This window comes from Oryctolagus cuniculus, chromosome X (assembly GCF_964237555.1).
Source record: "Oryctolagus cuniculus chromosome X, mOryCun1.1, whole genome shotgun sequence".
Taxonomy (NCBI): Eukaryota; Metazoa; Chordata; class Mammalia; order Lagomorpha; family Leporidae; genus Oryctolagus; species Oryctolagus cuniculus.
The window spans coordinates 15,855,570-15,869,889 of record NC_091453.1 but is presented as its reverse complement, the minus strand read 5'-3'; the positions used below and the strand labels follow the sequence as shown (position 1 = coordinate 15,869,889).

The window sequence follows — 14,320 nt, the reverse complement described above, 5'->3', positions numbered from 1 at the left end:
ATCCGTATTGACCCTTTTCTATTTGGATTGGGACCTGGAGCCCAGTTATAAGAACAAACATTCTACTATGTAACAGAAGGACAACTGCTGTGTGAAAGACTTTGTAGAATCAGCTCATTAAATCAGCATCTTATTTTTTTCCCCTTGCTTACACCTTGGAATAAGTGAGAATAGAAATCATGTTTTGAGATCTTTTGAAAGAGTCAAGACCAAGAGAAGTTTTCAGGTAGACTGCTCTCCTTCTTGTTGTTTTCAAAGTCTCTTGAGTATTCAATAAGCCCCAATAGTGTACAAGGAATGGTGCTAGGCAGTGAGAATAAAGAGAACAATAAAACATGGGATTCAAAGTTTGGTAGAGAACCTCTCATTTAGCAAGTGCTCAATTTCTTCTTCATGTACTTGACCATCACTCTCCTATATTTGAGTCTCATCTTTGCAGCCTTGGACAATTATTTAACCCCTCCAAGTCTGAAGTGGAATGGAGGGATGGTACTTATCTGAATATTAAAAAGGATACTGAATAGAAATTTGTGTAGCCTGTGATAAGTCCTCAGTAAAGTTGATTCTTCTTAGCTCTGCATCTGTGCACATAGACAACAGCCCTCAAATTCTCCTCCTTATTCAGCTAAGATGCTTTGACCTTTTTTAAAAAATTTATTTGAGAGGTAGAGTTACAGAAATAGAGAAGCAGAGACATGGAGAAAGGTCTTCCATTTGCTGGTTCACTCCCCAAATGGCCTCAAAGGCTGGAGCTGAGCCTATCTGAAGCTAGGAGGCAGGAGCTTCTTCCGGGTCTCCACATGGGTGCAGGGGTCCAAGCACTTGGGCCATCTTCTACTGCTTTCCCAGGCCACAGCAGAGAGCTGGACTGGAAGTGGAGCAGCCGGGACTCAAGCAGGTGCCCATATGTGATGTTGGTGCTGCAGGCAGAGGCTCAGCCCACTACACCACAGTGCCGGCCCCAGATACCGTGACCTTAAAACAGCTCTCTTTTTAAAATTTTGCTTTTATGTAGTACTAATATGACACAATGAGAATGGCTAGAAAATGAGGTTAGTTATTCAGTTTTATACTGTGTAACAAAGAATTTTTGGAAGGTTCTTTATTGAATGTAGACATCTTTAGCTTCTTATGATGCCTAGACTACAAGTAGATTAAAATCTTTAGCATGTGGGGCCGGCGCTGTGGCACAGCGGATTAACTTCCTGGCCTGAAACGCCGGCATCCCAAGTGGGCGCCGGGTCGAGACCCAGCTGCTCCACTTCCAATCTAGCTCTCTGTTATGGCCTGGGAAAGCAGTGGAAGATGTCCCAAGTCCTTGGGCCCCTGCACCCGTGTGGGAGACCCGGAAGATTCTCCTGGCTCCTGGCTCCTGATTGGCACAGCTCCGGCCGTGGAGGCCAACTGGGGAGTGAACCATCGGATGGAAGACCTCTCTCCCTCTCTCTCTCTCTCTCTCTCTCTATATATATATATATATATATATCCCCCCCCCCCCTCTCTCTCTCTCTCTCTCTCTCTGCCTCTCCTCCCTCTGTGTAACTCTGACTTTCAAATAAAAAAACTAAACCAATTTAAAAAGAAATCTAGCATGTGCAGGTGATACCATTAACCATTAAACAAAGTCAATCAGAAGTCTGACAAATAAGTCCTAAGAATATGTGTTCAGGAATTTTCGTAGTTGATAAGAACACTCACAATCCAGGAGCAGAGATATAAAAGAAATTCAATGTGATATGGTAGTACACAGAGACAGGAATTACCATAGGAGCCTCTAAGAGAAAAACAAGGCTTCACAGGCGGTGATATTGGATTCTCTTCAAGGATGTATATCCATTAGGCAATTTTGAAAAGGGTTATTTCAGGCAACATTATACCCAAATGTGGAAAGGTACAGAAAACAATCTTGGTATGTTTAAGGAATTGTAAGCACTGTGAAGTAGCTGATATATAAGATAATTATAAAGAACCTGACACAGGGGACAGATTCAAAGTCATATAAATCACTTCAAAGTTTGGACTTTCTGTTGGTGAATGGTAAAATTTGGATTTGGAAAGGTTTTCTTATTGTAATGAGAAAATGGATCAGATTAGAAAGAAGACTAAATGTAGGGAGATAAAATAGAAAACAACTGCATCAGGAAAACCTGGAAACCCCCATGAAGACAATGTACAATAGTATGTAAATGATCATGTTTAAAACATGTTTAAGACACTGAATCAATATTGAATCAATATTTAATATTTGGGGCTGGCATTGTGGTGTACTGGTTAAAGCTGCCGCCTATTACACCAGCATCCCATATAAGTGCTGGTTCGAGTCCCAGATGTGCCACTTCACATTCAGTTCCTTGCTGATGTGCCTGGGAAAGCAGCAGAAGATGGCCCAAGCCCTTGGGTCTATACACCAACATGAGTGACCTGAAAGAAGCTCATGGCTCCTGGCCTAGTCTGGTCCAGCCCTGGCTGTTGCAGCCATTTAGGGAGCAAACCAGCAGATGGAAGATCTCTGTCTTTCTCTCTGTACTGCCTTTCAAATAAACAAAATAAATCTTAAAAAAAAAAAGATTTAATATTTTAGACACTGATTTAACATTGAGTCAGTGTGACAATGAGGAAGCAAAAGAAAAGAGGCATCCAAGATGATTAAGAATTTTTCTCAGTAGAATATAGGAGAGTCAATCTTGAAAGATTGGAAAATACCAAAAAAGAAACAGCTTTGAAAGAAGAGTCTGTTAAACTAGCTTAAGCTTCACACTGAAGTGAAAAGGATTCATTTGGGGGTTTTCCAGCGATATTGCTCATGCATTATTTATTAATTTTACTCTATTACAGATTGAAGCATGCTCTTTCCAGGCTCATTGTAACATAAATTGTTCAGAAAAAAATACTTAAATTAAGCTATTAACTAATGTAAGACGCATTTAAATGTGTCTTTAAAATAGTTAGGCTTTAGAATGATACATATTTGTAGAACACACTATAGTTTTTAAAGAACAGAGATCTTTTTCGAAGAAGTAAATTAGTGCATTCTAATTTGAACTTTCCACATAAATCTTTTCGATCTAAGCTTCTTAAGTTTTCCTTCTCAAACTATTCCTTTGTCTGTTTTATCACACCTCCTTGCATCAAATACCTGATATTATATACACATATACACATACATATACATACACACACACATACATGCATACATATATACAGGCCAGGGTCAAGTTGAGAGCAAGAACTCCAAAGCTCAGCTGCAGGGGTTCTGACTCCAGCTCAATCCTTCATTATTTTTGAGAACTAAGGAATATTAATTTCTTTAGGCTTCCATTTCTTCTCTTGCATAAGTAAAAATAATATGGATGATCCCATAGAGTATCACAGGAAATAAACATGTGAAAGCATGTAAATAACTCAGAACAATCCCTGTCTTAGAGTGAGCACTCAGTAAGTGTTAGATCTTATTATAGGTAGTATGTCATCTATCCCCACTTCCTTTGTATTTCCATTTCTGCAGTATAGCCATCGAGTGTTCATTCAGCAGGTGCATTTAAAAACCATCACCATTATGATGTCTTCAGTTCTCGAGTGTGCAATTACTGCAAAGCACAACAATCCAGATAAGTCTTAATACTTTTCATTTGGGATATGTCAGTGGGCTGTACAAGAATGATGAAAGCTGAAGAAAAATGTGGACTCCCCACTATAGGCGTTGCCTCTTTGTCTTCTGTAAAAGCGACTGACCCTTGCTCTTCAGAAAAAAAATGGCTCCAGGTGAGCAAACTTAGGTATTCTTATTTTCCTGCTTTGATTCTCCAACTCTGAGGTGTCTGCTGATTTATAACTGTCTGGTAATGTCTGGAATCCCAGACTCCCCAGGATAGCACTATTTTCAAATTAGTTTCAATGTTTTAATACTTGTTTACTGTTGCTATTTATCAGGAGGTGATTTAAAAAACTAAAAATAGGGCCGGCACCGTGGCTCAATAGGCTAATCCTCCACCTTGCGGCGCCGGCACACCGGGTTCTAGTCCCGGTCGGGGTGCCGGATTCTGTCCCGGTTGCCCCTCTTCCAGGCCAGCTCTCTGCTATGGCCAGGGAGTGCAGTGGAGGATGGCCCAGGTGCTTGGGCCCTGCACCCCATGGGAGACCAGGAAAAGCACCTGGATCCTGGCTCCTGCCATCGGATCAGCGCGGTGCGCCGGCTGCAGCGGCGGCCATTGGAGGGTGAACCAACGGCAAAAGGAAGACCTTTCTCTCTCTCTCTCTCTCTCACTGTCCACTCTGCCTGTCAAAAAAAAAATAAAAAATAAAAAACTAAAAATAAAGTGGCATCCAATGAATGCTGCAGTCCTGTTTACTGAGACAAGCTAACAGGAAGTAAGGAACTGGTGACACATTAATAAACACAGGACTCCCAAGGGGAACTTACACACTCAAGGCAAAGAGTGCCTTCAGCCGTCATCAAACTTGTGGCATCACTGCTACGGCTGCCTCCCTCCAGGGAACTAATCCCGAGCGGGGTAAATGGGGTAAGGAGAATGCTCCTACAGGACTTATGGTAAAAGCATGTGTACATATTTACCCAGCTTTTATTAACAGATGAGCTGTAGTCCAAGCAAAAACCTGGTTTCAATGGTTATTAAATAGTGAGAGAGACAGGACATACGTGTATGCAGAGAAAACAGAAAGCTTTTTTTTTTTAAATAACTAAGAATCAACATCCAATTATCTTCCTAGTGAATAAAGACTATTAGTATGAATTTAAAAGATATCTAGTTTCCTTCATCCTGGGTGACCCTGTACTACATACCAGGTGTGCACAATGTTTTTTACAAACAACTCACATGTGGTTACTTCTTTTCATATCCTGATGTTATAGCAGAGCGACTCAATGCCTAAAGAAGTCAATGACTTGTCCAAACTGTATTATCTGATTAGTGGCACAGATGGTATTAGACTTCACATCTCCTAACTTCCATGTCATTGGTCTTTTCCATATGCTACTAGAGAGAATTTGTGCTGATTTAGCATATACATATATATCAATTATATATATATATAAATGTCAAAAGAATGTTGCCCACCCCTATTTACATTCCAAATTAGACATTTTCTAAATACAGGCAGAATATGATCTAACTTGGATTTGTTTGAAAACTAAGACCCTTAAAAAAAATCTCTGAAATCAATAAGGGCTAAAAGAGACAAACAAAAAGACTTAATGAGTCAATCATGGTTTTATCAGTTCTTTGTACTAATATATATTCTTGTATATATTTATAAATGATTTTCTTAAAGTAATGGCTTTGAGTCCTATATTATAAAGGAGAAGAAAAATCTAACCTTAAATTCAGTACAAATATTGGGAACTAATAAATATTGTGGGATGTAATAAAGAAACCAATATATGACATAAAAATAAAAGTTACTTTTAAGTACAGAATCAGGAAGTCATCATAGCACACACTGAATTCCTGCACGGGTTTTTTAACGGTATGCTACTTTGAAATAGAAGACAATTCTGAATTGGTATACATATAACTTAAAAATCATTTTTAAAGGGATGACAACATTTCACTGGTAAAGATCCAGATGGAAAAATTTGGGTACTGGGAGCAGGAGGTGAGAAAGAAAAATGTGTGTGGGAATGGAAATTTGGTATCTGACAGCTGATAAAGAACATTAAAAACCATGTTACATGATATCTTAGTATAGCATAGTTTCAATTATTCCATAATTGCACCCTCTATACATGATAATGTGTAGTGTTCAGTGTCTCTCCTTTGTCTAACAGGATTACCAGGAACATAATTGTTAAATACAGCTTCTAGCAACATCACTAAAAGCTTGACCTAAATATTATGTTAATTCTCGGGTCCTTAAGGGAAATAATAGCATTTCCATAATGTTTGGCAATTGTTTCCCACTTCATGAAGTGTTGTCTAAGAAAGTCAGGGATTTAATCAATGTATTATTTTTTTTCTTTTTCCTGAAAAGCAGAGAAACAGATGAAGAGAGATCTTCCATCTACTGGTTGACTCACCAAATGCCCACACCTGCCAAGACTGGGCCAAGCTGCAACTAGGATCCTGGAACTCCATCTGGTTCTCACATGTGAATGGCAGGGACTCTACTACTTGATCCATCACCTGCTCATTTTCAAGGTGCTCATTTGTAGGAAGCTGGATCAGAAGTGGAGTAGCCAAGACTTGAACAAGGCATCCTAATATGGAACTTGGACTTGTCAATGGGCAACTCAACTTTTCTGCCAGATGCCTACATGCCTTTAATCAAATACTTGCAAAGGATTAAGTTGTTATATGCTTGTTTTTGATGGTCTACTTTATCATTCATTGGGCATTTTTCAAGTTAAAGTCTTTTCTTTTTGTAAAGCTAAAAGCATATAATATTACTGATGAGGAGTAGCAGACTTCAAAGTCTGGTTACTATGGACCTCAGAATTAATGGACTTTCTGGAATGTGGTTCATTAACCGTAACTTTGACCATAGTGTCTAATGATTAGTATTGGTAATGAAAAATGTTAAGGTTAGATTGATTGTAAAAGGAGCATCTTGGAGTTTGTTAAACTTTAAACATACCTTGACAGTTTATTTCTAATCTTAAAGTTTTCAATTTTTTTCTTTTTTTATTGTTCTATCTGTCTGTCTGGTGACACCTGAAGCTATACACATGGCCCACTCTCTTATCTTATCTTTCTTAAACACACTCTGCTTGTAGCTACTGACACTACATGTGAGATTTGTTTGGATTAGTTTTTCTTTTCAGAAGAGCTCCGGAGAACCTATTGATTCAACTGTGGTTGAAATCAGCCCTTAGTGAAAAGATTAGAATGAGGCCATAAAGCAGATGCTAAGACCTAAGAAGTCACTTTATTTCCTTCTCATTTGAAATTATTTCTGAAAAATTTAATCAGTGAATTGAACTCCATCTCCAGTCCTCCAACTGTAAATTCAAACTGGTCACCATGCTCTTTTGGTGGAAAATAATAAATACGACTTTCCCATTTTAATTTCCCAGCCTAATATTCCTAGAATATTAGAGTTGGGGAAGACCCAACGTATACAACTCCAGCATACTATTTCCTTGTCTGAGTTATTCTTGAGTGTATTTTCAAACTTCACATTTACAAACTCTAAGAGTGAGAGAGAATGAAAAAAAATCATGTTGTCGAAGGAAACTGAAGCCTACAACGTGTCTTCAAAGATACAGATATTACAGATAATTTCTTCAGGGAAGACAATGGTTGACCTCCTCAATCTTCATCCATTTTATCTGTTTATTTTTGTTCCATCAGCCATAAATATGAATTTTTTTAAAAAGTGCTTATTTTATTTTAAAGCTGGAATTACAGAGAAAGAGGGGCACACACACATACACACACACACACAGAGAGAGAGAGAGAGAATCTACCATCTGTTGGTTCACTCCCAAAATAGCTGCAATGGTCAGAGGCCGGCCAGGCTGAAGCCAGGAGCCTGGAACTCCACCAAGGTCTCCCACATGGATGGCAGGAGTCCAAGCACTTGGCCCATCTTCTGCTGCTTCTCAGGGACATAGCAGGGAGCTGGATCAGAAGTGGAGCAGCTGGGACTTGAATCAGCGCTCATATGCAGGGTGACACACCATGCCAAAATGCCAGTCCCAGAATGCTTTGTATAATATGCAAAATAAAGGGGTAAACTATATGTTGCTTGAATTCTTAGAGGTACTTTTTTTTTAAACTGAGGTATAATTCACAAAACACAAAATTAAGCATTTATTTAAAAAAATTATTTATTTGAAAGTCAGTTACAGAGAGGGAGGGAAAGACAGAGAGAGATATCTTCCATGTGCTGGTTCACTCACCAGATGGCTACAATGGTCAGGGCTGAGCCAGGCTGAAGCCTGGAGCCCAGAGCTTCAGCCAGGTGTCTCATGAGAGTGGCAGGAGCCCAAACACTTGGGCCATCCTCTGCTGGTTTTCTCAGGCCTTAATCAGGGAGTTGGATTAGAAGCAGAGCAGCCAGGTCTCAAACCAGTGCTATATGGGATACTAGTATCACAGGCAGAAGCTTTACCCACTACACCACAATAGTGACTCCCAAATTAAGCATTTTAAAGTGTACAATTAGGGACCAGCACTGTGGCATAGTAGGTCAAGCCTCCACCTGCGGCACCAGCATCCACATGGGTAACCAGTTCGAGTCTCAACTGCTCCCCTTCGGATCCAGCTCTCTGTTAATGGCCTGGGAAAGCAGTGGAAGATGGCCCAAGTGCTTGTGCCCCTGCACCCAGATGCGAGACCTGTAAGAAGCTCTTGGTTCCTGGCTTTGGATTGGCTCAGCTCTGGCCATTGTGGTCATTTGGGGGAGTGAACCAGCAGATGGAAGACCTCTCTCTCTCTCTCTCTCTCTCTCCCCCTCTCTGTAACTCTGCCTCGCAAATAAATAAATAAATCTTTTAAAAAATAAAGTATACAATTAAGTGGCATTTAGTACATAGATCATGTCTAGTTCTAAGACACTTTTTATCAACTCCAATTGCAATTTAAACCCTTCAGTAATTACTCTCTACTCCCCACTCAATAGTGTCCCTGAAAAATCACCAGATTTTTGTCTCCATGGATCTGCTTTGTATATTTCCTATAAGTGTAATCATACAAATGTGCCCTTCTGTGCCTGACTTCATTTATTTAACATAAAGTTTTCAAAACTCATCCTTGTTGAACTTGGCCTCACTATTTCATTGCTTTCTTTTGGTTGAATATTAGTGGTGGTATGGACATACCACATTTCTCCTAGCAGGTCATAAGATGATGAGCATTTGGGTTTGTTTCCACATTTTATTTGTGCAAAATGCTATTGTGAATAGTCATGTGTAAGCATTTGTTCAAGCCACTGCTTTCAATTCTTTGGGGTATGCACCTAGGATGTGAGTTGTTGGTCATATGTTATTCTCTGTTCAACTTTCAGAGAAACTTGGAACAAGCCTTTTCCTTTCTTAACCTCTTAAACTCTTTCTGATCTTGTGAACACTCCAGTTTCTGCAGAAACATGGATAGTAATACATTGCAGGGATTTGTTCACTGATAGCCTTTGGAGACTAAAGAGTTCATAGGCCTAAAATCTCTATGAATGCCTAGGACAATGCTGGACACGCAGTAACTACTCTCAATAAGTAAATGCTAGAGTAATGAACTGTTATTCATGTCTGTGGGGAGCAACTCGGACTAGACTAAGTTACTGGAATTAAGACTTATTCTATGCATCTGCTCTCCCACAATATGGCGCTGGGAGAGGAGGAAACAGCTTCTACACAGCTGCCTCCAGTTCAACCAATAAACAGCAGGACCTGCTCCTGATTGGAGGAGAGCAGCGTACTCGGCGTGTGGGTAGAAGAGTTGGGATTGGCAGAAGAGGACTATAAAGGAGGAGAGAGACAACATGCACCAGGAACATCTAAGGGGAACATCTGAAGGAACACCTGAGCAGCCCCCGAGAGAGCTGGCCGGCGGTGTGCCGCTCCCCCGCGGAAGTGGGGAATGTGGCAGGGGGAACCGCCCTTCCACGGAGGTGGAAGGGTTGGTAGCCAACCCGGGAAGAACCAGCAGCAAACCCGGGGAGGGCCGAGCAGACAAAAGAACAGCGCAGGTTCCTGTGTCGTTCCTCCATGAAGAGGGGGAGCGACAATGTCCACATAGTTCTTACTCCATTTCTTTTTTTGCTAAACCATACAATAGAAGTTTTCTAAATCTGCTTTCATTTTTAAAGTTTTATTTATTTTTGAAACACAGAGTGTGTGTATTAGAAAGAGGAGAGAGGGCCGGCGCCATGGCTCACTTGGTTAATCTTCCGCCTGTGGCGCCGGCATCCCATATGGGCACCTGGTTCTAGTCCCAGTTGCTCCTCTTCCAGTCCAGCTCTCTGCTGTGCCTGGGAAGGCAGTGGAGGATGGCCCAAGTGCTTGGGCCCCTGCACCTGCATGGGAGACCAGGAGGAAGCACCTGGCTCCTGGCTTCGGATCGGTGCAGTGCCTGCCATAGTGGCCATTTGGGGGGTGAACCAATGGAAGGAAGACCTTTCTCTCTGTCTCTCTCTCTCTCACTGTCTAACTCTATCTGCCAAATTAAAAAAAAAAAGAAGGGAGAGGGAGAGGGAGAGGGAGAGGGAGAGGGCGAGGGAGAGAGAGAGAAATGTTCCTATCTGCTGGTTCACTTTCCAAACACACATACTATAAGCTAGGGCTGGGCCAGGTTGAAGTCAGGAACCTAGAGCTCAATCCGGCTCTTTCCCGTGTGTGCCACAGATCTCAATACTTGAGTCATCTCTTGTTGCTTTCCCAGAGTGCACACCAGCAGGGAGCTGGAATGGAAGCAGAGCAGACCTCAATCCCAGGCACTCTGATATGAAATGCAGGAGTTCCAAGCAGTGGCTTACCTGCTGTGCCACAAGACCAGCTCCTTTCACACCACCCCCACCCCCTTCATTTCATGCTTCTTTGAAACAGTGCGTATGTCTGGACAGCAGATGCTGCAAAACAGTTGTGTCTTCTGGGCCTGGCGTAAAGTTAAAGTCAGGCCATACAGATGCCCTGGTACTGCATAGCTATGGACAATCATGTGGTGACCTCCTCCTCCCCCATATCCACAGCAGGCCTTTTTCTAACAGTAGCCTACCTTATCAATGTGAAATAGAAGGGAAAGGGAAGATAATGTTCTGAGTTACATATTGTAAGCCGTAAATCACTTTTTGCTCTCCAAGCTTCATGCATGCAATTTTTTTCCTTTATAAAATTTTTATTTATTTGGAAGGCAGAGAAACACAGAGGGAGAGAAGGAGAGGGGGAGAAGTGGAGGGGAAGAGAGAGAGAGACAGATCTACCATTTACTAGTTCAAATCCCACCCCACACACATCCCTTTAATGGCTACAATAGCCAGGGCTGGGCCAGGCTGAAGCCAGGAGCCAGGAATTTTATCCAAGTCTCCCACAGAATGGAGAAGGAGCCAAAGTACTTGGGGCAGCTTCCACTGCCTTCCCTAGTGAATTGGCAGGAAGCTGGATTGGAAGCAGAGCAGCCGGAACTCCAACCAGCCCTCCGATAAGGGATGTCAGCATCCCGAGCAGTGGCTTCAACCACTGCACCACAATGGCAGCCCGCGAGCAGCTTTTTCTAAAATGTGCATAATAGTTCTGGGACTGTCAAATTTTGCAAATGAGAGCGGACATTTCCTTAACTGTTGTAGAGAAGAGAACCCAGGATGCGGATTCTCGGCTAACCCTGCACTATATCCCTTTATTTTATGGCTAAATTTCCAGGGACACCGACAACAGAGTAAAAGAAAAAATATATTGTTCTTTAAATAAGACAAAGATCTTTCTATGTTTGTTGAACTATGTCTCATGCACAAATCGATTTTTCAGAATTAAATTTTGAAACATAAGTTTTGTTTCTGTACTATATACAAACCGAATTTAGACAAGATCAGGAAACACCCTTATTATTAGCTTTTTCTATGAATACTTCTTGAAATACTTTTGAAATGTCATAATGGCACATGCTTTACTCAGTTTTACTTTGCAAGTCCTTATCTCCTGAAAATAGCTTTGTTCTTCTTGACTTCAAAAGGAAAAATGCATGTGTGTGTGTGTATATATATATATATGACGTAAAATCATAAAGGACATTTATAATATATTCCTATGTAAAGGCAAACAACGATACTATTCCAGAAAATTAATAGAGGCGTGTAACCCCCGACTCTGAGGACTGGTGTGCTTTGAAAGATAAAATATTTAAGAAAACTCATAGTCTCAGTTGCACAGAGAGTGACCTCTTTGAACTCAGCACGTTTACAAAGTGGCCTGTTTTATGTGACACAAAGGGAATGGAAGAGCCTATCTGTATCTGGGAAAGCAAAATATTCCTCACCCAAGAAAGGACTGGAGGGAAGGTGCAAGCCAGAAGCGCTTCCGAGCCACATCCCTCAAGTGACACGTTTACAGCACCAGCTTGGTGCTCTGATTTGAAGATGATACATGAGGAATCGCTTGCTTTGTCCACCACTTCCCAATTTCAAGTTTTTGGCTCTTTCATCTCCTTTCACTTTTTTTTTCTCCTGTTACGGTTTGAGATAGTTTCATTCTATGTAAATTCAGCACATTGCTCCTCAAATTTCTCATCAAAAAGGCATGCAGCTTCATAAAAACAAAATTAAAATGTGGAAAACATCAAGCCGAGACAAGGACAGGCAAAGTAATATAAGAAGGAATATATAACTATCATTTATTAAAAGAATGAATATAACTATCACCTACTGAGCATTTAAAATTCATTTATTCCGTCCATCCATTTCTTGAGCAAGGATTATATGCCTGGCCTTGATGCCAATAAAGGAATGAATAAGCAAAGTCTTCGTTTTTATGGAGTTTATATTCTCCTGAGGGGAAACTGGGGGAGGGTGGGAAGATTGGGCAAAAAGCTTTATACAGTACTTCACGCCCACTGAAACGGCTTGTGCAGAAAACAAAACTGGAGGCATGGAAACAAGTGTGGGCAGGATGTGCAGAATTTGAAACCCAGCTGAATTGCTGGTGGGAATGCAAAATGGTGCAGTCGCAGGGCAGAGTTGGACACGTCCTTGAAAGGTTAAACACAGAATATCCAACAATTCCACTACCAAGTATATACCCAAACGAAATACTTGCACACTAATAGTCATAGCTCATTAGACAAAAGGCAAAAACTACTCCAACTGTTCATCAACAAATGAGAAAATAAATAAAAGATATTATATACATATAGTGGAATATTACCCAGCCTTAAAAGGGAATGAAATTCTGAAACATGGTACAACATAGAAGAACCTTGACAATCTTTTGCTACATGAAACATGATAGACATAAAATGAGAAATATTGTAATTAGTGTAATTCCACTTTTATGAGGTACCTAAGATAGGCAAGTTAACAGACAGAAAGCAGAATATTAAGGGCTGGAGGGATGAAGAAGTGGGAAGTTACTGTTTAATGAGTGTAGAGTTTCTGCATGGGATGATGGGAAAATACTGAAAAGGACAGTGGTGATGAACACTGTGAATGTAATTAGTGTCACTAAGTTGTACATGTAAAAATGGCTAAAATTGCAAATTGCATGTTATGTGTGTTTCAGCATAATAAAAATATTAAATGATAAGTATATTTATTTGAGTGGCAGAGAGACAGACAGAGAAAATTCCCTTCTGCTGGTTCACTCAGAAAATTCCTGCACTAGCTGGGCCTGGGAACTCAATCCAGGTCCCCCATGTGGGTGGCAGGAATCTGATGGCTTGAGCCATACCTGCTGCATCCCAGGGTGTGCATAAGCAGGAAGCTGGAGGCAGGTCATGAACCCGGGCACTCTGAAATGGAGCATGGCACCTTTTTTCTTTGTTTTCTACTGTTTTTGAATGTTATTTAAGTCATACAAGTTTCATGTATTTCATATGTACAGCTTTAGGAACATAGTGATACTTCCCACCCTATGCTCCCTCCTGCCCACGCTCCAACCTTTCTTCCTCCTCCCTCTTCCATTCTCACTTTTAATTTTTACAAAAATCTACTTTGTTTACTTAATGATAGTAAAGTTAACCCTACTCTAAGTAAAACAGGGAATATGGCATCTTAACACATGTCTTCACCATTAAGACAAATAACTGCCCCATACGTGCACTTTAAATGGTCAAATTATACGGTACACCAATAATATCTCATTAAAGCCATTATTTAAAAAAAACTCTATAGGCATTACCTTATTTAAATTCATTTATGGAGAGATAAAAAATTTTTACCAATAACGTCAACATTTATAGACAGGTCGCATAAGGTGGTCCGCACGTTTGATGTCAAAGTGAGGACATAGCTTTCCTCGCAGCAGAACACGCTGTGACTATAGATTTCTGGCTGAGGCCACCAAAGACCAGGAATGGGACTGAGCACCCCCTTGACTTGCATCCTCTTAAAGGTTTCCTCAGGTCTGCTCTACCAGAAACCAGGAGGAAGAGGAGCAAGCTAGGCAGCAGAAGCAATGTAAAGATGGGGGCAGGCTGATGAAGGGCGGCTTTACACAGTGCTCTGCCATCAAGGACACCCAGCAGGCCCGTCCACCGCAAATAGCATTGGTTGTCAATGTGGAAACCCAGGGCCTCAGCAGAAGTCAGCCTATGAAGAGCCCTGGCAGATGGAACTGCCCTGGGGGTTGAAGGACCCCTGGGTCAGAGCCACAGACCCTGTTGGCTCTAAGCTGAAAAGGCCTTCCACTCAGCCCAGCTTCCAAAGTAACCACCGCCTTGAG

The 14,320-nt window shown here is 41.1% G+C and overlaps 1 protein-coding gene across 1 annotated transcript in view; it reads right to left on the bottom strand.

Annotated features, from left to right (window-relative positions):
• The window catches only part of IL1RAPL1 (interleukin 1 receptor accessory protein like 1), a 1,403,208-nt gene that overhangs the window by 543,891 nt on the left and 844,997 nt on the right, over positions 1-14,320 (bottom strand). The gene's annotated exons all lie outside the window — the stretch shown is intronic.